General features: G+C 33.3%; 1 pseudogene; it reads left to right on the forward strand.

Annotated features, from left to right (window-relative positions):
• The first annotated feature begins 8,995 nt into the window (after nucleotides 1–8,995).
• Nucleotides 8,996–9,870, forward strand: LOC150108501 (sulfotransferase ssu-1-like; annotated as a pseudogene).
• The last annotated feature ends 2,976 nt before the right edge of the window (nucleotides 9,871–12,846 follow it).

The following is a 12,846-nucleotide window of genomic DNA, read 5'->3' on the forward strand; positions in this document are numbered from 1 at the left end:
TTAGCCAAAGTGCTTACACAATATACTGGCAACACCCCTTCATGCATAAATTAAAAAAAAAAAAAAACTCCGCTCACTTTACAGCCAGTGTAAAAAACCTCGCACTAACATTATGGTCAGTTTGGATATCTCCTGTCTGTTCACCAATATTCCACTTAAAGACACGTTAAACCTTATTCAAGCTTATACAAAAATTTAACAAACAAACGGAGGGGACAGCCATGGGCTCTCAGCTTTCTTCCCAACCTGGCTAATTACTTCATGGAAACGTTTGAAGAGAAAGTTTTAAACTCTTCCCCACATAGACCCACTGTTTGGCAATGCTATGCAGATGACGTGTTCTTCATTTGGCCACATCCGAATGCTCTCAACATATTTTTAACACATCTAAACAACCAACTTCCCAGGATCGAGTTCACATTAGAAAAGGAAAACAACGACAGTCTTCCCTTCCTAGCCACTCTTAGTCGCCACCCCAACAGTATGGAATTATTAAAACCCTATATAACAGTGCAAAAATTAATCAGTTCTGTGTTTCCACTTCCCTCACCACTAAACTTGACCACATCCACAATGCCTATTTAGCCAATGGCTATAATCCCCAACAAATCGAAAGAATATTAAAACCCCAAAACTGCATTCTTCCCCACAATCTTACAATTACTTACAGACCGTATAAAAAGTGGCATCCCTTATTTGCTCCCCCAAAGACCAGCCACAATCTCTAGACCTAATAGGTGTTTACCAGGTATCATGCAGCTGCAAGATGTCATACTACAGCCAAATTAAGAACTGTTGAACACAAAGACTGCATCCGGTTCCACCATTACAGTCACTCACGGCTTATTGACCATGCCTTGCACATCCACCACAAGATACAATAAAAAAAAAAAATGGCCACCTTACTCCACACAGGATCAAATTTTCCTGGAATCCGCATCAGCCTTAGGGAATTACCCGAAATTCAATATACGTTGTGTATAAAACTGCTTCAAATGTGAGAAGCAATTATCGTGAGAACTTCAACTCAACTGCCAAGAACACCCATCCCAGCCCACCACTACTTAAGATTCGAGACTAACCTTTGTTGTTTCTGCTTCTGTCTTACTGACGATATATATAGTGCTTGCATGCACATATCATTTTATTTACTGTTCCCTGATGGCATTTGATTCTGCCAATTGGAAATATTAGTTAATTTATTTTAGTTTTTTGTATAGTATATGTTCTTAATTTCCTACAGCAATACTATCTTTTTAAGCATTTTTCTATTTTATATACTTCATTCTGTTTAACATATTTTATTAATTCATGTTCAGAAAAAGATGCAATGATTTTTTTCATGTCTCAGTTCTTTTATATTGGAGCAAGTATTTTATAATATAATATTTTAGACATCATAAACATTTTTTCATAAAGTTAGTTGGATAATCTTTTATCTTCCTTTGTACTTTGATGTTCTTACTTTATCTCCTAACATAAACCTTTTATCTTTTGAAGAACGTGTTTTTGTAAACAAGTTTTTGAAATTGAACACTTTTGTGTTAATTTTCTTTTAAACTTGCTTCTGTAGGATTCATTTGAATAGATCTACAATAAGAATGATTACAATTATAAATTAATTCATCCAGGACATCCATCCACTTTCTAGTATTATTAGCCGTAAATTATTTTTACACTTTAATCCTTAAAGGTCTGTTAAATCTTTCAACTACTCCAACTTTTATTTCAATGTCATTAGTGAGCGAGTGAATATTGTGAACTTTAAATCTTTGTTGGGTTTATTTATTAATAAATTCTGATCCTTTATCTGTTTAAATCTTTCCAGGAATTCTTCCTTTAAAAATAAATGTTAATGAAATTAATATTTTTATTTTTGACAGGAAGGTACCTATCACTGTTAAAATATAATTAGTATTTTCATTATTTTTTAAACTGTCGAATATCTACTGTATCGGCTTGCCACCGATAATCAATATGTGATCCATGTTTTTCGTTTAAAAATGTTTAATTATAGGTTTACGTTTATGATTTGGAAGTTGTGTAAGATCATGGTCAATAAGGATGTATGGACTAAATGTTTTGATTGGAGAGCAATGAATGAGTCGAACGCATTATCAGAAGTACACATACCTGCCACTGAATTAAAACTTTGATTTTACGTATTAGACATTCGACTGCGAATACCGATTCTCTTCAATTTCTTGAGCATACGACCCATATCTCACCGTACCTCGATGAGATATGGGTCGGGAACAGACTTCATTAAATACTTCCGTCAGTTGCTGCAACACCAAACTTAAGGCTTCTTAGACAAGCAATGTGGGTTATTTTTCCCTCTGATTGAACATCCCGGATATCTCACCTTTTGAGAAACAAATCAGCTCTGCTACTTTCAAAAAGTGTGGCTCCAACTAGACGGGCATCCACGGTAAGCCGTTTATTGAACTCCGAAAGATTCTTTGTATTTTTGTCATTGCGATCAACACTGCTGACAATTATGACCAGCAACATGATGACTCACGTGACGAAGTATTTTGAATATAGGCTGCGTAAGTGACGTTTACATATATCTGCGTAAATGGTGTGATAGCTGTGTGTGTGTGTGTCTTCGCCAAGAGAAAGAGCTCAACGTTTTATTTGATGACCCAATTTGGGATCGCACTCGTGAAATTCTAATTGTGCAATGACATACACTGAATAAAAGTTGTAATTCGATATTCGACTACCTACTCCTAAAGTGCTTCTATTTTTTTAAATAGAAGCACTTTAGGAGTAGGTAGTCGAAATGAAACATAAGTAGGTAGCAGAAATGAAACATAAGTGTCTTCAACACTTATGTTTCATTTCTGACAAACAAAATCAACAGATTTTTTTTTGGCAGATTTGGAATATGGAGCCCTGAGAAAAATTCATTTTTCCATATTCCATATTTGCTTTCCAGGTTATATCAAGCAAGTACTGAGGGCTAATGTATTTGTATGTGTCTGCGCCCTCCTATTTTTTACTCTCACTTCATGACTCAAAGCTGAATAAAATTAACGAATAAACTGTAAAATATTATCTCCTCAGAAGGACTTAACCTTGTGTTGTAAACAGACTGAAATGATATGTGGATTCCCTTTGTAGAGACGATGAGTGGTTCCCTCTGAAGCCATTTCTATCTTGTATGGCAAAACAATGAGTACACGAAAATAGCCAATATCGTTTCGGGGGGGGGGCTTCAGATAATATTCGGAGGAAATGTTTGTAATTCACTCATTAGAAATGCATATTGCATATCAGTTGAGCATTTTTAAGCCCACTGCCAGTAACGTGTTGAAGGAAGTTCGGAAGTGACACAGAGTCGAATAGAAGAAGCTCCTTAATAAAGATGTGTATTTTTCTCATTCTACCATTGAGCCTTAAGGAATCTATATAGAGACGTGCGCAGCATAGTCAGAGAGGATGGAATGAATGTTTGAACGATGCGTGTGCCAAGAATTTTGACAAATAGCATACAATCCGCAAGTCTTCGTTTTTAACTAATACTTATCATCGACTGGTGTGGGACAAGACATAGAAAATCCAGCTAATGGAGTGGGTCACTGGTTCACAATGCATGGAATCGCGATTGCCATTATAATCGAAACATTGCATTGATGAGATTAGCCTTAACATGAACCACATGGAATATTTGAGGCCTGAAATCTCACAAAAGTATGATATTTTGTCTCTGGAGCATAGAAACCAGAGTATCTAAACTTAGCTGACTTGCAATAAAATTTCAACCTTTGGTGGATCTGATTCAAAAACGAAAAACTATAAAAGAAAGAGTTATTATTTCTAAGGCATTCTTCGGTTTGTTAACTACGTGCTTAACTAAACAGCAAAAAAGCGCATCTTTAATGTAGTTTCGTTTGTACTGATAGAACCGACCGCTGTAAACGAAATTCATAATTTGTTACTTATTCAATAGCAATTGTTATAAATCTGTACTCCTACAAAAACAAACAGATAAATCTTTACCGGGCCTTTAACATCTATAACTGTCAAATGTTCTTGGTTTCCGTAAACTTAATTTAGTAGGATGAGGAGGTTAGGCTTATATCCATTGGAATCGTTTGTCTGCTAATTGTATGTATCCTAATGGCTGGTTTATGGAATGAAAACAAACTCGTCAGGGAAAACCTTTCCATCTCAGTATGAGATCGAATAACTCATCTTCATGTAAAAAAAGCCATTTTGATAGTTTTTCATTTCCTAGACAGAATTTGACCAAACTCAATCCACATAGAGCATTATGATTGTTGTAAGACGATTTCTTTAAAATCCTTTTCACTAATTTTACAATACACTGTTTCTAAATTAAATCTGTCCCACGGCAAAACAAAAAACGAAATGTCTGTAGGTGTGAAATTTAATCTTAAAAAGGGAAGCACAAGACGAAAAGATTTTTATGTCTTGTTTGAATATATACACGAAGCTCAAAACGGCTTCTTTTGTTTGTTCTGGTTTTGGTTTCTACACTCATTTCTATTTTATACCAATAGCATTTTGGTTCACATTGCCACTTTTCTCCTACTTTTTTTTATTATTGCTATTTACAGGTTACAGCTATGAGTGTTTATCTAGCTGTCTCCGAGATTTTAGATCATTTCTTTTCAAGAAATTTAAAAGGATAAGAAGATTCTTTCAGCTGCTGGCAGTTACAAAGTGCAACGTTAACGAAGGAGATGCTAACTTTGAGCTGAATGAATACCTAGAAGAAGGAGATTCAGTTTTTAACAAAGGCAATCTGCCTCAGTGATGGCCTGCATCACTAAGGCAGATTGCCTAATGGATGGAATGAAACAAAAGGATGCTCCGAAACTTACAGAGTGTTGTAGAGGAAATTAGTTAAGCCATTAAGCTGCTCATCTCCATTTTTAAGTAATATTTACATCCTTCGTGTTCATTGTTATTATTGCTTAATCAAGGATTGTAGTTATCTTGTTATTCTTACAATAACAATATTGGTACAACATACTGTACCAATATTGTTATTGAATTAACATACATGTGTGTGTGTGTGTGTGTGTGTGCGCGCGTGCGTGCGTGCGTGCGTGTGTGTGTGCGTGTGTGAGAGAGAGAGAGAGAGAGAGACTTATAAGCATATAATCGTTTTATAAGCAGTCTGCGAATTCACAGACTACTTAACAAAGAATCCGTATCTCTCCACATGACATCACAGCTAGTAAGGCTGTCAATGCATTATAACATTGCTGGATTTAAGTATTTGGCGCTCATCTTTATAGTTTTTCTAGGGGGTCCTTTCGGTCATTTATATGTATAACAATTATTGTTATGTATAATGTATATTCAAACAATTTAGTATTTAAGTGATTTGTATTGATAATTAAAAGCGTGTACTATTTAAAATAAAAGAAATGTTTGACGCTTTTCATACTGAGACGTAAACTTTGGTTGGAGTTTCGGCTTAAGAGACGGCGAACGTCCAACATCAAGGTAGAAAGATCAACTTCATCTGCAGGGCATAAAACCCCTATAACTGAATTGCTCAGACAACGACGATATATATATATATATATACATCCAGTAAAAAAAAAAAAAGTATTTCCCTGTATTGTTAATTCATAGTGTGCGATAATGTTTTCTTAAAGATAGTAGCTATTACTGTATATTTTCGCCAAAATAGCAATTTCTCGTTGTTTATTAATTTCTTAGAAATCTTCATACCATCGTCTTTTTCACTCCAAGATTTCTTTCCATTCGTTTAGATAATGCATATCCAAGTAGGACCCACTAAGGAACTAAGAATTAAGGCGGACATGGAGAACGGCGAAATCTGGGAAAATTGTACTTCAACCACTAATAACACTATATTTGTTTCAAAAAAAAAATATATATATATATATATCATCATCATCGTCATGCGTATCAAGGATTTAAGCCTAGCATGGCCTGTTCCGGCCTTAGAAGTCATCGTTGAATCGTTTAAGAGGACGTCCTGGTTTTCTTTTTCCTAATGGCTTGTACTTTAAGGCTTGTTTTGGTAATCTTTCTGTTTTCATTCTTTGAACGTGTTCCATCCATTTATGTTTATATTTTTTAATTTTTTCTATTACTGGTTCTTGGTTTAATTCTTTCATAATTTCTTCGTTTCTTTTGTGATCAAATAGGGTATACTTCGCAGTTTTTCTCATAAATTTCATTTCTGCTGTTGTTAATCTTTGTTTGCCTTTTTGTTTTATTGTCCAGATTTCGCTTCCACACATTAAGACTGGTAGGGCTAATGTATTGTATACTTTTAGTCTGTTTGTTTTTGAAATAGGTTTGGTTTAAATATAGAGTTAATTACACCTGTTATTTTTAAATATTTTGCAATTTTTACGTTTATATCTTTTTCATTTTCATATGTGATCGTACATCCTAGGTAGTTAAATGAATTCACCTGTTCTAAGATCTTGTTATATATCTATTACTATTTTAGTTCTCGCTGGATCTTGTCCTTTAAAGGCCATAGTTTTTGATTTTTCTGTTGATATTATCATACCATAATCTTTGGATATCGCATTTAGATTTAAAATAGCTTTCTGTAAGTTATCTTCAGAATTTGTAATTATTATTTGGTCGTCGGCAAAGAGGAGAGTGTTTAAGTTAACTGTGGGAGAAAGTTTAATTCCTTGATGTAAATTTTTACTCCATTTTATTATTATTTCATTTAAGTAGATATTAAAAAGAGTTGCTGAGAGGAGACATCCCTGTCGGACTCCTTGGTTTATCTCTCTTGTATATGATAGCTCGTGATTTAATCTTATTTGTATTTGATTATTTTCATATATACTTGTGATAGCTTTTAGGATATAATTTGGTATTTGTCTTTCTTTTAATATGTTAAATAATATGTTTCTTTTAACTTTGTCAAATGCTTTTTCAAAGTCAATAAATGCAATATGTGTTTCTAAATTATATGCTCTTCTTTTCTCTATTATTAATTTTTTAGGCAAAAGGCTGGGTCTATATATGATGGTCCTTTTCTAAATCCATTCTGTATTTCTAGAATAAAGTTTTCGGAATATTTCATTAGTTTGTTATTTAAGATTCTGCTATATATTTTGTAACAGGAATTTATTATACTGATACCTCTATAGTTTTTAGGGTCATCTCTATTACCTTTCTTAAAGGTAGGAATCACAATTGCTTTTTTCCATTCTATTGAGGGGATATCAGATGAGTAAATTTTATTTAAAAATAATAAGAGTTTTCTTTTTAATCTTGTTCCTGCGTATTTATATAATTCTGAACCTAGCTTATCTTCTCCAGGTGATTTTCCGTTTCTTGTTTCTTTCAGGCTGATTTCTAATTCTTCTTCAGTTTTTTCCTTTTCATTTTCGTTAATTGTTTGCCAGTTGTCTTTTTTAAAATATTTGTCTGTCCACAGTTCTGTGTAGTAATTTAGAAATTCTTCTCATTTCAATTCAGTGTTTAATTTTATGTTTTCTTTGGTATCTGCATTTAAGTGTTTCAAAATTTTATATACATTGGGTCTTATTTTATATAAATCATGTTCTAAATTAGAAACAAATTTGTTCCATGATTCTCTGTCTTTTTCTGACTTCTCTTTTAGCTATGGCTCTTATTCTTTTATATTCTATTCCATCTTCTAATCTTTTACTGCTTAACCATTTGTGATAGCTTCTTTTTTTCTTTTTGATTATTTCTTTGATTGTATCATCCCAGATCTTCAGTTTTTTCTTTTATTGAATTTTTTGGTCTTTCCTAAGCTTTCATTTGCTGCTGCATTTTGTATCGTTTTTATATTAAGCCATTCTATTTCTATTTCTTCGTTTTGTTTTATTTTATCTAGATATTGGTTATTTCTTTGTTCATATAGCTATTGTACATTTGTGTCATTCAATAGTCTAGTTTTATAAACAAATGTTTCAATTTTTCTTTCTGTTCTTGTTACTTGTAGCCATTTAGGTGGTAATCTTAATTTTATTTTAACAAAGAAGTGGTCACTGCTTATTTCATATCCTCTGTGAACTCTAACATCTAGTGAAAATTTTGATGTCTTTTCATTTAGTATAAAGTAATCTAATATTGATTTCCATCCTCTTGCTGCCCAAGTATATTTATGTATGTCTTTATGTTTATAGAAGGAATTCATTATTTTCAGCTTATTATAAACTACAAAGTCAATCAATTTTTTACCATTTCTGTTTAGAGTGTGTTCTCCACACACACACACACACACACACACACACACACACACACACACACACACACACACATATATATATATATAGCCAAACAAAGTAATTTTTTATTATAGCACTCAAATCAGCACACAGTCAATGCAATACTGTATTTAGTTAAAAATGGAGTAATTAGCGTAATTAGAAGCATCTAAAATAAACACCACACTACACAGTCGTAAGCCAAGCTGAATCCAAATTACAGTGCTGCACTAAAATACTGTCCTGTTTGAGGCGCAACTAGCGCAAGACACGTCTGGCATGAACGTGTTAATAATGTCAACCTGAGAGTAATTTAATATTCTAAAGATAGTTATTGCAGATATCTCGAAGAACAATAGGCGTAGTAAAAATTAAAATTTTATTAAATAAATAAACTGGTTTGAATACTAGATAACCGTGTAAAAAACAAATTCTTGACTATTTCAAATTTCTAAATGCACAGCATCCGTATATCACACGTTACTGTTTAACAGATGTGTCTTGAGGTTGCAAGGAAGTTTTAACAATAATGATAATAAAGTCCATGTTATGAAGTTTATTTCTCGTCTAAGGTCAATCAACGTTAGACATATTGGAAAGTATTTTATTAATACCTCAATCGTAGAGAGAGAGAGAGAGAGAAAGAGAGAGAGAGAGAGTAATAGACAGAGAGAAAGAGAGATCTGAAGTTTTATTAATTTCTGAAATCTGTAGTTGTTTTCCTGTTTTCGTTTCTTTACAGAGTGTGGAATCATCATGAGCAAGATACGAAAATGGCCGAAGTAAAAGATGTCGATGGATTCAGAATTCCAGAAGCATTTCTCGCAGAAAAGTTTAGATCTGCGATCAGCTACAAACCAAGACCTGATGACGTCTTTATTGTCACTTTTCCTAAATGCGGAACGACGTGGACGCAGCAGATAATTTCATTAATCTTTCGTAAAGGACAACCATTTACTGAAATGGTCGAATTTTTTTCTGATGCTCCATTCTTAGAGTTAACTGGAGATGAAGCTGCGAAGACTATGAAACGTCCAGGAGCAATCAAAATTCACTTACCATTCCATTTAACTCCTTATTCGCCTGAAGCTAAATATATTTATGTTGCTAGGAATCCTAAGGATTGTTCCGTCTCCTTCTTTCACCACACCAAATCGATTCCTCTCTAAGATTATGCGGATGGAGAATTTGATGATGATTACTCTGAAATTTTCCTCAATGGAGAAAATGATTTCGGAGATTATTTTGATCACTTGCTCTCATGGAACCCACATAGAAATGATCGATAGATATTATAGAGATGAAAGAGAATCCGAAAAGTGCTGTGTTGAGATTTGCCAAATTTTTGGGTCCAGAATTTCTGAAACAAATTGAGAAAGATCTCACCCTCTTGGAGAAGATTTTGGAATATAGTAGCGTAAAGTATATGAAAGAAACTATCGGCATGTTTATGCAACAACTTGTGACTTCTACCAGAGCCGAAATTTTGAATAATCTCAAATTCCCTGAAGGAATCAAGCAAGCGTTTGGTTCTGATCTTAATGGTGCTCCTCCTCGTTTAGTCAATTTTGTTCGTGAGGGAATTGTTGAAGACTGGAAAAATCACTTTTCTGAAGAACAAAGTAAGCGTTTAGATCGTAAGTTTTAGGAGAAAACAAAACATACGGATATTGCAGGTATGTGGAAATGCTGCATGTAAAATTTCTCAAGTTATGAGTAAGAAAAGTCGAAGAAAACGAAACGGATGAACATGATTAAAACTGACTACTTAACTACATTCATGAAAATTTCTGTGCACAGCAAGTCAACAAACACTGAACGATATTTGCACACTACATTCCATCAGAACCCGAAGCAATAAATAGGCATTATTCGCTCAATACGTGATAAAGTCCACAGAATCTCCATTAATATAGCTAAAAGAAATCAAGAGCTAGACTATTTCGCACCATTAAACAGTATTTGGTCAACAAAATTCTACATTAACCTTCAAGACATTCAAATGAACAAGCAAAACACTTCGGAAGTGATTCTCCCCTATACAGTCTGTTATAGATAAGATATCAATAATACTACTACTACAAAATATAAAGATTTCCTTCTGTTCCTCCCCTTTCAACAAGATCTCCGATCTCCTGAAATCACCAAAACCTTTCCGCTCACCTCTAAAAAAAAAAAAAAGTATCTACAAGATCAACTGTACCCGTGGTTTATACTACTTAGGACTGACAGGCAGATAGGGAGAAACGCCATTCAAAACACGTCTAGGACGTAGAGAACGAAAGGAAACACAAATCAGGACTGAGCAAATCCTACTGCAAACAAACATCAAGTATTATGGTAAAAAACCAAAATGTTCAACATAGATTACAGATTTTTCTTAAGAGCGTTCAAGGAATCAATCTGAAAGGATTATTCAAAAACAATAAAAACAAGGAATTATTTTACGTCAAGTCTGACCTTCTCTAGTTAAACACAACAAACACTCAGTTACAAGTAGTTAGCACGAAACATCAAATGACTTCGTAGCAATTTTGCAAATTTATTCACCAACGTGAAGAACGTGGCACAAGTCCTTCCCATAATACACAAATCTCACTCTTGAATTTTCTTTTCCATAATCGAAAACTGAAAAAGTCGGGGGTTTCGTCAATACCAAATTGATGTGTTCGTCTCGAGAATGCTCTAACCTGTAGAAGTCTGCTGTCAGAAGACCTCCGTGCACAATCAAGAAATCATCTAGTTTGCAAAAATCTTCATCACAGCAGTAATCACTACATCTTCACTGAGAGAGAGAGAGAGAGAGTGAGTGAGAGAGAGCAGCTGATCATCTTCTTGGAATCTTCAAACAGGTGAGAAGCTGTCCCCTTCACGAACATCGTCACAACAGTGACCTCTTTCATGAAACTGAACTGAAAGAAATCAATTCCTGTTAACAGGATCGCAATCCACTTTCAGCCTAGTGTCAACTTTACATTAATAAAATAAGATGGGAATAATTTTTATGCATGTAGAATGAACTAGAATCATGCGAAAAGAAATAAACAATAAACCTAAAATTGATTTTGATTTAACCACGTAACCACGAAAGTTAGCAATTAATATCAATGTAAATCCCCCGACATGAATGCAAAAAGATCTGTGAGGTAATGGGCCGTTGATTTTTGCATTATTTTTAATAGTAATAACCTTTTTTGGTTATTATCTCACATATTATTACCTAACATAATATGTCTGTGTTTGTGTGTGTGTGTGTGGTATAAGAACATCGGAAGAAGGAATTCTAAATAAGAACATATATTGATTTAAGATTAACATTTTCTTAATTTTAAAATCATCAGTTCCTAAAAACTAATCTATGGCAATGTCTCTTCTTGATCTCTGAATTAAGCACATTTGTAAACGAATCCATTTTCGAAATAACCTCGATTAAGTATTAAGCATTATTTATTAGAATGACTCGAATGTGATTTAGTGCTCTTCATTTAAACATGTGAAAATGTTTTAAAGTCTACTTTATCAATACTTTCCAATATAAATAAAAATATATTCTCTATTGAATTCTTAACATAAAACAAAACATAAAGTTCTGTACTTGTAGGAATCCAGATAGATACACGGAATTCCGGTGCAAGGATTTTTCCGATATGATCCCGAGCACGATTTGGATTATCAATCTTCTACATTGAAATTAAATCCATCAGTGCATGCAACATTCCATTTGAAGTTATTAAGAGTCTGTCACTTGAAAACCTGTTGGATGTAGTTAATAGTATTGGAGGTGGAAAAGAAAAGAAAGACAAAATCAAAGAAAATTCTGAAAAATAAAGTAAACATATAAAACAAAAAAAAATATAGGGATAAAATATTTCCTACCCCTTTATAATGAAATTTCTAGCATATTATTATTATTATTATTATTATTATTATTATTATTATTATTATTGATGTTGTTAAAAGATAGGATACTAAAATTCCCCTTTTATTTTATACACAACAGTGAAACTAATGTTATTACAGTAGCACAATTATGAAAGCGTTTTTACTCACACCTCATGATTCAAAGTGGAGTAAATGTAAGGAACATACATTGGTGAAATACCACTTTAGCAGGAATTATCCTTATATTGTAAGAAGATTGCAACCGATCTTGATTCCCTTTATAAAGGCGATTATTGGTTCACTAGAAAGCCCTCTTCAATCTTGTATCGTCGAACAATGAGTACACGAAAATTGTTAACGTCCGTTCAGACAGGACCCATTGGCGCATTGGGTCCCTTTTGAAGGTTTTCCATGTCAAGCGTTGTTATTTTTGTGGGTGCAGAAAATTTTTTTATTTTTTTTTAAATTTTTTTTTTTTACAGTCGACCGTTTTCAAATGAAATCTATGCATTTTATCAGGGATTTAATTTAGAAAACTGACTGGATTGTCCAATGACAAAAGAGAAACAAAACGTATTCGAATAACATGAAATTTCGTTTTAAACAGGAATACAAGACGAAAATAGTTTTATTTGTTAGAACATGTATTTGCAAACTCAGTTGGGCTTTTTTATTTGTGTTGGTTTTCTTTCATTAATTTCATTTTTCTTCCAGTAGCGTTTGGTTAACATTGCTACTTTTC

Source organism: Typopeltis vanoorti, chromosome 3, assembly GCF_054136105.1.
Source record: "Typopeltis vanoorti isolate ZY-2024b chromosome 3, IOZ_Tvanoo_1.0, whole genome shotgun sequence".
Lineage (NCBI taxonomy): Eukaryota > Metazoa > Arthropoda > Arachnida > Uropygi > Thelyphonidae > Typopeltis > Typopeltis vanoorti.